The 10,866-nt window shown below is 43.3% G+C and overlaps 1 protein-coding gene across 2 annotated transcripts in view; it reads left to right on the top strand.

Annotated features, from left to right (window-relative positions):
* The first annotated feature begins 4,338 nt into the window (after positions 1–4,338).
* GIPC1 (GIPC PDZ domain containing family member 1) overlaps positions 4,339–10,866 on the top strand; it is a 43,216-nt gene continuing 36,688 nt past the window's right edge. The window contains exon 1 of one of the 2 annotated variants that reach the window (XM_078681594.1): positions 4,339–4,477. The gene's annotated coding sequence lies outside the window, so the exon portion shown is untranslated. Of the gene's footprint in view, positions 4,478–10,401; positions 10,862–10,866 lie in introns of those variants that run through there. The other variant, XM_078681603.1, reaches the window with a different exon arrangement.

Here is a 10,866-nt window from a genome sequence, read left to right as displayed (position 1 = left end):
TGCTAATGTTTCTAAGGTTGATATTTCTGCCCTACAGTCCTCTTTTGATGACGTTCACATTAATTCTGTTGAAGATGTGAATTATTGCCATAATTCACCTGAAAGGAAAATTTTATCTATTGATTTGGTCAAAGTTGCTAATCACACAGAACGTGTTAAAGACCCTACCTGCAATGTAATTGTTGATAATATAAAACTAGACATGATGGCAGATTCTGGAGCACCAGTTACCATCATCTCCGATGTTTTATTTAACGAGCAAGTTGAAAAATGTGATTTTGTTGCCACTAGATATCATTCCTAAAGCTTATAATGGGAATAGTATTGATATGTTGGGGTATTTCATAACAAAGATTGAATGTTTAGGAAGGTGCACCACAACAAAGGTTTATGTGGCAATCAATGGCAAATTCATTGTGGGATGGCAGGACCTGGCTAAAATGGGGTTAAAATTGGTACCAGGTTCAGATTCACCTGTTCAAATCAATGAGACTTCAATTTTTAATGTAGCTAATGAAGATAATATGGAAATTCATAGTTTGACATCTGAATTTCCAGAAGTATTCAAAGAATCTGTTGGCTACATTAAAGATTTTGAACATCAAATCAGGCTTAAACCCAATGCCATTCCTGTTTGCCATAAGTTAAGGAATATTCCTTTGAATGTGAGGGATGAACTTAAGAAAGTATTGGACAAATTAGTTTTAGAAGGCATTATTATTCCAACTGATTCTTCTTTATGGGTTAGTCCTATAGTCGTTGTTAAAAAAAAGGATTCATCCATTCGTTTGTGTACAGACTTACGTTCTCTCAATCAGAATATCATTGTGGATTGCCATCCATTGCCCAAAATTCCGGTGTTGTTAACGGGTATTTCAGAATCAAAAATCTTTACACTTTTGGACCTCAGGAGTGCGTACCATCAGATTCCTCTCTCGAAGTCCTCTTCTGAACTTACTACGTTCATAACTCCTTTTGGGGCATTTAAGTACCTTCGACTCCCCTTTGGCCTGGCATCTGCCGCCAGTGTGTTCCAAAAATTTATGGACACAATTTTACACGATATTTCAAATGTACAAGCGTATCAGGATGATGTCCTGATACATTCAAAAGATAAAGCAGAACATCTCAGAATTTTAAGGAGGGTTTTATCTCGCTTCAAGGAAGTTGGGATAACCTTAGGTTAAGAATTAGACTACCTTGGTCACAGTATTTCTGCTCATGGTATCAAACCAAAAGTTTGTTTAACAAAAGCAATTTCTAATGTTGTCATTCCAAAAGACAAGGACGCCCTTAGGTCGTTCCTTGGTCTTGCTGAATACTATTCACGTTTCATTCAGAATTATTCTCAGTTTGTTCAACCTCTTCGCACTCTGCTTAAAAAAGACATAAAGTTTACTTGGTCTGAAGAAGCTAACAACGCTTTTGACATGATAAAAAAGGTTATAGTAGAGGCACCTGCTTTATCATCTTTCAATCCTGGCTTACAATGCACCATTGCAGTTGATGCTAGTCAAAAAGGCTTAGGTGCAGTACTTACTCAAAGGAGCACCTATAAAGAGAATACCATAGGTTTTGCCTCAAGGGCTTTGAATGTGGCTGAGTCACATTATAGTACCATTGAAAGGGAAGCCCTTGCCTGTTCCTGGGCTATTGAAAAGTTTAAAACATTCATCTGGGGTTCACACTTTACCCTTCTTAGTGATCATAAGCCTTTACTACATCTTCTAAATGGTAATGAACAGGCAAGGCTTCTTCCAGACTTGTTCGAATATTATCAAGATTACATGAATACAATTTCACCATCAAATACATATCTGGTGGTAATAATGTAAGAGCTGATGCTCTTTCTAGACTGAGTTTGAAGAAAGATGATGAAGTAGATGATAAAGTGGATGACGTTGAATGCGTTGTAGGGTCTATAGAGGAATTAGTGCTTTCACCTTTTTGCATTTCAGAGGCTGACTGGTTGAAGAGTTACTCTGAAGATTCGCTTCTGGTTGGTGTTAAAAACTTAATTGTTTCAGGTTGGCCCAAAATTTGTTCACTTCCTGCTTCATTGAAAGTCTTTGCACAGGTTTCTGAAGAACTTACAATTGTAAATGATGTCATTTTGAGGGGTGATTTATGTGTTCCACCTTTGAGCATTCGCAAAAGGCTTTTTGACTCTGCTCATCAAGGACACCTAGGTATTGGTGGTACCTCCAGGAAGTTGAAGGAGCATTTTTGGTGGCCTGGTTTAGATAGGGATGTCACCAATTGGATTGATTCTTGTTCCACATGCTTGGTCTCAGACAAGCATTGGAAGACACCCCTGTTACCTTTACATACAGTTCCATTTCCTGAGGAGGCTTGGCAAAAGTTAACTATTGATTTTTCTGGTCCTTGGGAAATTTTGCCGAGTGACAAACGCTTCATAATATCGTTGATAGATTATCATTCTAAGTGGTGTGTTTTTGAGTTCTGTGAGAACCCCACTTCTGCAGTGGTTGTTACATTTTTGAGTAAAATTTTTCTTTCTGAGGGTCCTCCTAGAGAATTGGTTAGTGATAATGGCTTTCATTTTTGTTCTTCTTCTGTTGAGTCATTTTTAAAATTATATGACATTAAACATCTTAGAGTAGCACTATATTCGCCTTCCTCAAATGGTTTAATAGAGAGGATGAATACGTTTTTTAAGGAAGGTATCCAGACTGCTGTTGCCTCTAATATGGATGTGGAAAAAATTGTAAGGGGCAAATTGTGGTCTTAATTAGTTACCGCTCATAACACCACTGGAATTTCCCCTTTTAGGCTATTGAGGAAAAGGAATCCAAATGGCAATATTTGCCCGTCTTGGATAAAAGATTTGCAGTCTAAAGACAAATCTTGTTTGGCTTGTTGTGACAGGGAAGTTGTCAAAGGGAATGTTGCTTCCAATCAAGCAATTCAAGAAAAGAACTTTAATTCAAAAATCAGTTCTTCAGATCAACTTTTTAATATTGGGGACTGGGTTATGGTGAAGTTTAATAGCAGAGTTAAGAAAGGTTTGTCAACCTTTTTGTTACCTACTCAAGTTTTAAAAGTATCTAAGGGATCTCTTTTTCTTGACCAGAAAGGGTGGTGGAGTAAACGTGTCATTGTGAAGCTTACTCCAGAACAGGCGAAGAAGATTTCCACCTCCAAGTATGTCAATGATTCTTCTTCTTGTTCGTTTTTCCCTTTAGGTGCAACTTCTGACGAACACTCTGTTGTTAATACTCCATGTGTTCATTTTGCAGATCATAATTCAAATTTTGCTGAAGAATCAAATGTTGTGGAACCTCAGTATGATGCTTCTGTTGATTCTCATGTTGGTACTAGCACTTGTAATGTTTCCACAAATAGGAGTCACAGGAATTGCTCCTTTCCTACTCGTTTTAAAGACTATTTTCTTTCTTGACTTCTTTTTAAAATATTCTTTTTATCTTTGTAAAAAGGGAGAAGATGTAGAGTACAAGTAAGTGTTGTTTATTTACATTTAACGCACGCTCAGGCGCGCTCTGTGTTCTTACACTGTTATGCTCTGTACTCCACGGCGCGCACTTTTGAAGAGAATGTTTCTCTTCAAAAGTGCATCGCTCGTGGTTCAACTTACCTTTGGATGTTGAACGGTATTCTTGGCACTCATCTGTTGCACCTCAACTTGTTTGGATGTGCTCCTGTGTTTTGCTGCTCAACTTCGAATTAAACCATATTTACGTTTTAAAGACTTTATTGCATTACTGCTATTTTACAGGGGGTCCTAGCAGTCAAGTGGTTAAAGCACTGACTAATATCAGCATCAGTAAACAATCTGGTCATAATGTGCATCACCAAAATGCCACTCACTCTAGCCACACTGAAATTCAGCACTCTTGCTATCAAGAACACCCTAGGGTGGCGGGTGCTGCCTTTCCGCTAACGAGCTTTATCGACAACTCATGGCTATGAAGTGCTGTTTAATTGCAAATACAGAACAATATACATTATCTCTTCATTTGAAGACTGCACACTTTGAAGTTGGAACAACAGTGGGTCCTTTCTGTCACTGGAAGAGCCTTGCAAATGACAGACCTCCCACGATTGGTTTCTGGCCGAAGGAAGGTGTGGCTGTTCTCATGGATACGGAACGTCATAAAAAATGCCCCAGGGCAACAGAGCGCGTGACTGTTGTTTTATTGGTTGTTGTGAGTTTCTCTCAAGAATTATAGGCGGGTCTCTACTCCCGGAAGCGCGAACAGTCTGGAATGTGGCCCCACCCAGCTTAGGGCGAGGCGGGATGTATAAAAGAAGGTTAACCCTCATTGGCTGTTTCCATCTGCGCGCGGCCTGTCATTGGTGGAGATGGACAGCGACCGCCTCCTGAGAGTTTCGCAGATGCTCTGTGCTACGAACCAAGTAAGGACTAAGGAACTGAGGACGAGCGGAGGAGATAGGCGTTGGAGCAGGGGAGAGCCGTACAGAACGTGGGAAAGAGGTGAGAGTCGGTAGAAAGGGACCCCACCACCGATACAGAGGCGTCGGCATTGTATACTAGAACTTTTTCTTCACCTACAAAGCCATTATACACCTCATAGATATGACACCCCATTATAAGTAATATGCCGAATCCCCCTGTATATTTACCGGAGCCTGCAGTTCTGCTCGGACAACATAGGAAACACAAATTCGTCCCTCATAACCACAGAGCCCCTCTGGTGCATCTTTAAGAGCCCACATGTGTAGTAGAACAAACAACATATACCAGAGATTGCCACTCACCTGAGGCCCCGTGCACGCAACCACTCTCGTGTACGCATAGCTGACGCCACCATTGTGTAAACACACAGAGCCCCATATATGTTTCGGACCGAACCCCAAGTACATTTGTACGTAGGGCCCAGACATTTAAACATCCCAGCCCCCATGTACACATCAGAGCTCTACCCCCCTTTATACACACACACACACACACCGTGCTAATACCAATCAAAGCACCGTCTATACCTAAGAGGGATTGGTCTATAGTATACATAACTTCACTGATACATAAACTAGAGCCACCGCCTTATGTACATACCAGAGCTCCCCACGCATGTTTCAGAACCATCATATATACATTAGAGATATGCGTACATATGCCCACCTATGTACATACATTCGGGAGCCACCTCTTATATAAACATGATCCGAATATCCTATACAAAGAGGCCAACAGCATATAGGATCTAATATTCCATACAAACCCTAGTTCCTTTCGGCATATTCACACCAAAGGCTGCCTCGTCCTAGAAACCACTGTACACACCAACATGTACACTGTAGATCCTATGTAACATTAGCCTGTCTCTTATGCACCATTGAGCTCGCCCCATGTACTTTTTTGTACTCACCCCACATACACCTTGGAGTCCTCCCCATATACATTTACCAGATCCCATTGTATAACGATGAATTGGTTCACCAGAGACCTCCCTCATCAAGTATATTCAGAGCCAGCCCTTTACCCACTCATTAAAGTCACATACTCACCGCAGAACCCAAAAGCCACCTCTTACCCACTCATCAACGCCACATGTGCATACACCAGAGCCACCACTTATCAGGCCACATTCATACTTAAGAGCTCACTCACTTATCCATTAATCAAGAATCAAATCCCAAAGCCCTCTTCATTTCCTCTTAAAGCAGCCAGATTTATGATGGGAGCTCATCATAATTCCACACATCAAATCTGTAGACCAACCCATATCCACTCTTTAAAGTCACTATGCCTATATTAGAGGCCACTTCATGTTCACCCATAAATGTCACCCATATCCATATACACATACAAAACAGAGTGGACCAATGTTCTTACTCATTAAAGTCGCATATACACCAGAGACCACTGCATATCTGCTAGAGACACTCAAAGCCCACTTCTTATACTCCGCAGAGACTCGGCCACCTAAACACACACTTAGTAAACAGCACCCTTTTGTATTGTAGTTGCATTCATGTATAGTATCATACACCATTATGGGGTGCTGAGTCACATTTGTAACTAGGTAGCAAGCACGGCATTCCTTGGGGTTCTTGGATGGAAGAAATCTGTGTTCGCCATGTGGACTATATCAGTAACCTTGTGATGCTTTGTGAAGACCAGATTTGTGCTCTTATTGTTTTTTTGTGTTGCGTGTTGGCATGAAGTGACAAGAAAAGAGGGGTCGTTTGGGCTTACAAATTGCTAATATATCGATGGAGGAAATTGTGTGAATAGCGTATGATCCACATGGGAAGCTTTTTGGTGTTATGTGCATATGGCAGAGAGCTGTAAGATGCTGCAAAAGTGTATCTGCACTTGTGGGTGGATTGAAACAAAGGAGAATGAGAGATTAGTTAAGCATGTTGTTCTGCATAAAAAATCACGGGAAGCTTGGTCCTTATTCAGGCCCTTGACACAATGAGTTCTGTTTATCCCTTCTTAGTAATAGGGGTTGGTGTTGACTTCTTGTTGTGGGATCATCGTGGGTTTTGCCTAAAATCCTTGGTTGTTTGATTCCAGTTTCAAGTCCTAGTCACCATAAGTTCTGTACTGTCCTTCCCTGCCTAATAATAGGGTGGTGTGGCTCACTGGTTAGAGGCGGCAGACCCGTAAGCAGAGAACGGCCTGGGACCAGGGTTCAATTCCCGACGCGCAGGGCGCGGCAGGGTCGTGGACCAGGGTCGTGGACCAGGGTCAAAACGGACTCGATAATTCTCGCCTCGGTGCCTACTCTAACCAGGGAACACACTCTGCAACTCTGGGCATTAAGCTTGCCTCATCTCTACAACGGCCCCCCACAGACGCCGGGGATGCCTGGTTTCACCTTGGAGATACCCAGAAAGGGACCATCTCACAGGGAAAACCAGGACGGGTTCCCCAGCGGTCTTCAGCGCCAGGATACTCCTTGGAGTCGCAGTGCGCTTTACAAGTACACCCACATTTACATTTACATTTATGGTGTGGTCTGCTTGTTTTGGGCTCATCTTGGGAAGAGACATATCTTTATTGCCTTCCTAAATTTCAGTTGATCTTCTATGTTTTTGTCTTTGGTGGATGAGAGTTGCAGAGTTTTCCTGCTTGTACAGAGGAGGAGGAGGTTATACTGATGTGCCTCTTGTAAGGAAGGATAGCCAGCTGAGCTACCAGTCTAGAGCGGTGGCTTTACTTTTGTTAATATCTTTTCTGTTTTACATGGGTGAAAGCTGGACCTTTTGCTATTTATGGTTTTGTGGGTGATGCAGAGAAACTTAAAAACTGAGCTTCTATCGATGGGAAGCTTGTGGATTGCTTTGAGAGCTGTTGAACTGTAGTTACATTTCACATTGATGGATGTGTTCAAGTTGGAGTCGAAAAAGTATGCCCCTAAGCAGAGTCCTTTCACATACTCGATCTGACAGGCCGAGGAAAATTGTAGCCAAGAACTTCTGCATGCCAGATGAACGTGGTTGCTAATTATTCCAATCTGCATATGTCGTAAATTTTGTTATAGATGAGATAACTTTAAGGCATTTTCTTAGTGTTCATTGGTTGATTACTTGGAGGCAGTGGTCTAGTACTGAGATGTCAAGCTTTCTTCAGTTTTCCAGTTTCATGGTGATCTTGATGTTGTCGCCATTGCTGCAGCATATCAAATTGAAGGGTGATCTGCAGTTTACTGAGATGGGTATAAAGGGCATTGGGGACTGCCTGCTTCAGCACTGATCGCTAGTAATTTGAATGGGAGCAAGATAATGCTGGATCTTACAGAAAGGTAACAGGAGACTAGGATAAATCCTTTGATGCCAGGTTACTCCAGTCTCTCTAGCTAGGATGTAGTGGTGGTGAACGGTGTTGAATGAATGCGGTGGACAGGTCCTCTAGTAAAAGTGTAGGTCTATATTTCTGGCCATTGTAGTCTTCACACCATCCTAAACTGAGATAACAGCAGATGTGCTGCCTGTCCCAGGGCAGAACCAGTTTATTTATCTGAAATAATTTTTTTCTCTCAAAGGAAGTTACAGATCAATATTTTTCGTAAGAACTGGCTGCTTGAGAATGATCTGAAAAAGCCTGTTTCTGCTACGTCTAAATTATTGTTATTACTGAGTGGTGGTATGGAAGACAGTGTTCGTGCTGAGGGGAAGGTACTTGATAGTAGAGAGTTGTTGACCAGGGTCATAGCAGGGGTTGCTGCTGCCGTTGATTGGAGGATGTTCTTAAAGATTTGTGGCAGGTAAGGAAGGTTCAGGTGGCGAACCTACTGGTCCACTAGCCTTGACCATATCTTAGAATTCAGAAGATGATTGTTTCTTGAAGGAAGCAATTGCCCGGTGTCTTTCAATTAGGGTAGGTCTTTATATTTAGCCTCAGTAGGCTGGAAGATGGGCGTCTTGTGATTGAATTTGTAGATGCTGTTAAGCTATTAGAGGCAGTTTGTGTGCAACCTGTTCAATTGCTTCTGTTTGCAATTAAGTGCAGCAGTTTCTGTTTTTTATCTTCTTTATTCCTTTAATCCAAGACATTTTATGTCGACTTTTAGGGATGATGTTTTGAGATATATCCAGCTTCTCAAATCCTCTGGACAGCCAATTGTACAGCTGACTTATTGATGGATCAATTAATGGATGTTGAGTTTGTCAAAAGATTTTTCGAGTGCAAAGAGAATGAGTTTGTTCCACTGCCTGTAAGTAGTTGAGTTCACTGTGTAATGGTCCTTGCTTCTTAGCAATGAAGGAGCGTGATGGTGGTCACTCCAAAAGGTATGTCTATGCGCACATTCACCTTATGTCACCAGATACGCACTTGCCAAAGCCCACCTCAAGTATAATCATCAGAGCAACTACACACACACACACACACACACACATATCCCCCATGTTGAGTCACCCCTCATACGCAGTCTACCTCGCATAAACACCAGCAACCCCATGTACATAAACACACTCAAGAAAATCCCATCAGTGCCCACCTCATATGCACTTATTAAAGCTTCTAGGTAGGTTTAAACACACCCAGTGTGCGTGTGAACACCTCCACCCCCAATAGACGCTCCAGAATCTCCGTTTACTATACCAGGTTGCTCCTTTCCACACTGGAGACAACCCCGTGCCGCTACCCCACCGCATGTGTAATGACCCAAGTTCCCACCTAGTATGTTAACGCCCCAAAGGCTATTTTGCATGTGCGCATACCAGAGCATAGCATATATGTACACTCAACAAGGAGCCCATCGCATGTGCGCCCAAATAAGTGCTCTACTGCCATGTGAAGGATTTTTGACATGGAGCGCTGATTCAACTTTCTTTTGAAATACGTCCATTATTTGCAGGGCGTTTGTAAGACAGTGGTAATTTTTTTCTCGGAAACTGTAGGTGAAGTGAAAGACAATTGAGTGTAAATAGGGCTGCAATGTGTGCATGTGGACATGTAAACACTTTCTGCGAACCGCTCCGACTGAGGTGAGCTGAGAGGTATGTTGTATGAAGAACACTTTATCCTGATTTACTATGGAGTGCTGTCGTTTCCAAGTATTACTCCTACCGACCTCTCCAGTGCACCATCTTGAAGCTCTCCAGCATTTGGTACAATATTTACTCACCTTAGGCCCCTTAATCTCAAAGAAAGCCAGTCACACTGAAGTGTTTACAGACAAACAGCACCAAGACCCTAAGGTGATTGCGAGGTGTTTGAGGAATTGTTTAGGTGTCGAACCTGTACAGCTCTATCCAAACCCTCCTGACCTTCCGTAGGCAGATGCTGGTCTGTAAATATCTTCTTTCCTTTTGGGTCTGACAAATGATTAACTTTTCAGAATCGCCTAAATGTTGATAAATGGTTTGTTTTTCCCATGAAACTCTCTCCACCGAAAGAAACAGTGCAGTGTCGACGCCGGTCCCAGTGGTGTGAGGGGCCCACTGGCTCCAATTATGGTTCTGGAACTGTGTGGCCCATTCCCCTGCCTGCTAGGGCACTCGGCACCCTTGGGATGCTTGTGTTCGGGTCCCTGCCCCCTCTACTTCTGCTCCAAACCCCCATAGTTAGAAACTAGGGGTCACTCTTTTGGACTACGAGTCCCCCCCCCCCCCCCCTTGCTGGTGCAGCCAGGAGCATAGCCAGTGTATCATGGGCCCTAACGCAAGAGGAAAATCCTTCGCCCCCCCCGTGGCTGCTGTTTAGATTATAAAATACAGCAATAACCATGGTTCAGTGGGGGGCCCTCAGGCCTGTGGGCCCCGGTGCCACTGCACCTGCTGTACAATTGGAAGCTACCCCCCCCCCCATGGGTACCGTAGATCATTCCCGGTCCTCTCTCTCTCTCCCTACCAGCAGTCTAGAGGAGGCAGGAAGTTTCTGTGTGACAAGGGAGTGGCGCTGAGTAATCCACTTAAGGTGGCCACCTCACTCCGTGCCCTCACGCGCACACCTTCCTGCCCTGAACTTTTCAGCAGCAAATCACTGCTATCTGGTGTGTTCATCTAATGTTTTCAAGGGGAACAAATCAAGACTACAGCACCGGGAATGGACGGGGCTGACGCACACATACCCAGAAGAACCGGAAACTGTGCGAGGTGGTGGTTATAAATCCAGTTCTGACAAGCACATGTGCACTTCTGCCCTGACCCAGCCAGTGACAGAGGACATTGAGCTGCTAATGCTGGCATAGTGTCTGCACCGGAACGGGGAATCGGGCCTCAAAGGGGCTATACACTAAAGATTCAGGCCACAGCAACAGATTGTACCCAGGAAACCGGACCCAGAGAGAGACTGTGCAGCTGGGAACACAGGGACGGCGTGTGCTGTGGAGTCAGGTGACTGCAGGTGGAACGGCTTCCCAAGACAGTAATGAGAGATGGTCCGAGGAACGTGACTGCTTAGGTAAG

Source organism: Lissotriton helveticus, chromosome 1_1, assembly GCF_964261635.1.
Source record: "Lissotriton helveticus chromosome 1_1, aLisHel1.1, whole genome shotgun sequence".
In the NCBI taxonomy this organism is placed as follows: Eukaryota; Metazoa; Chordata; class Amphibia; order Caudata; family Salamandridae; genus Lissotriton; species Lissotriton helveticus.
Note: the sequence above shows the minus strand (reverse complement) of the source record. Positions and strands in the feature narration are given on the sequence as shown.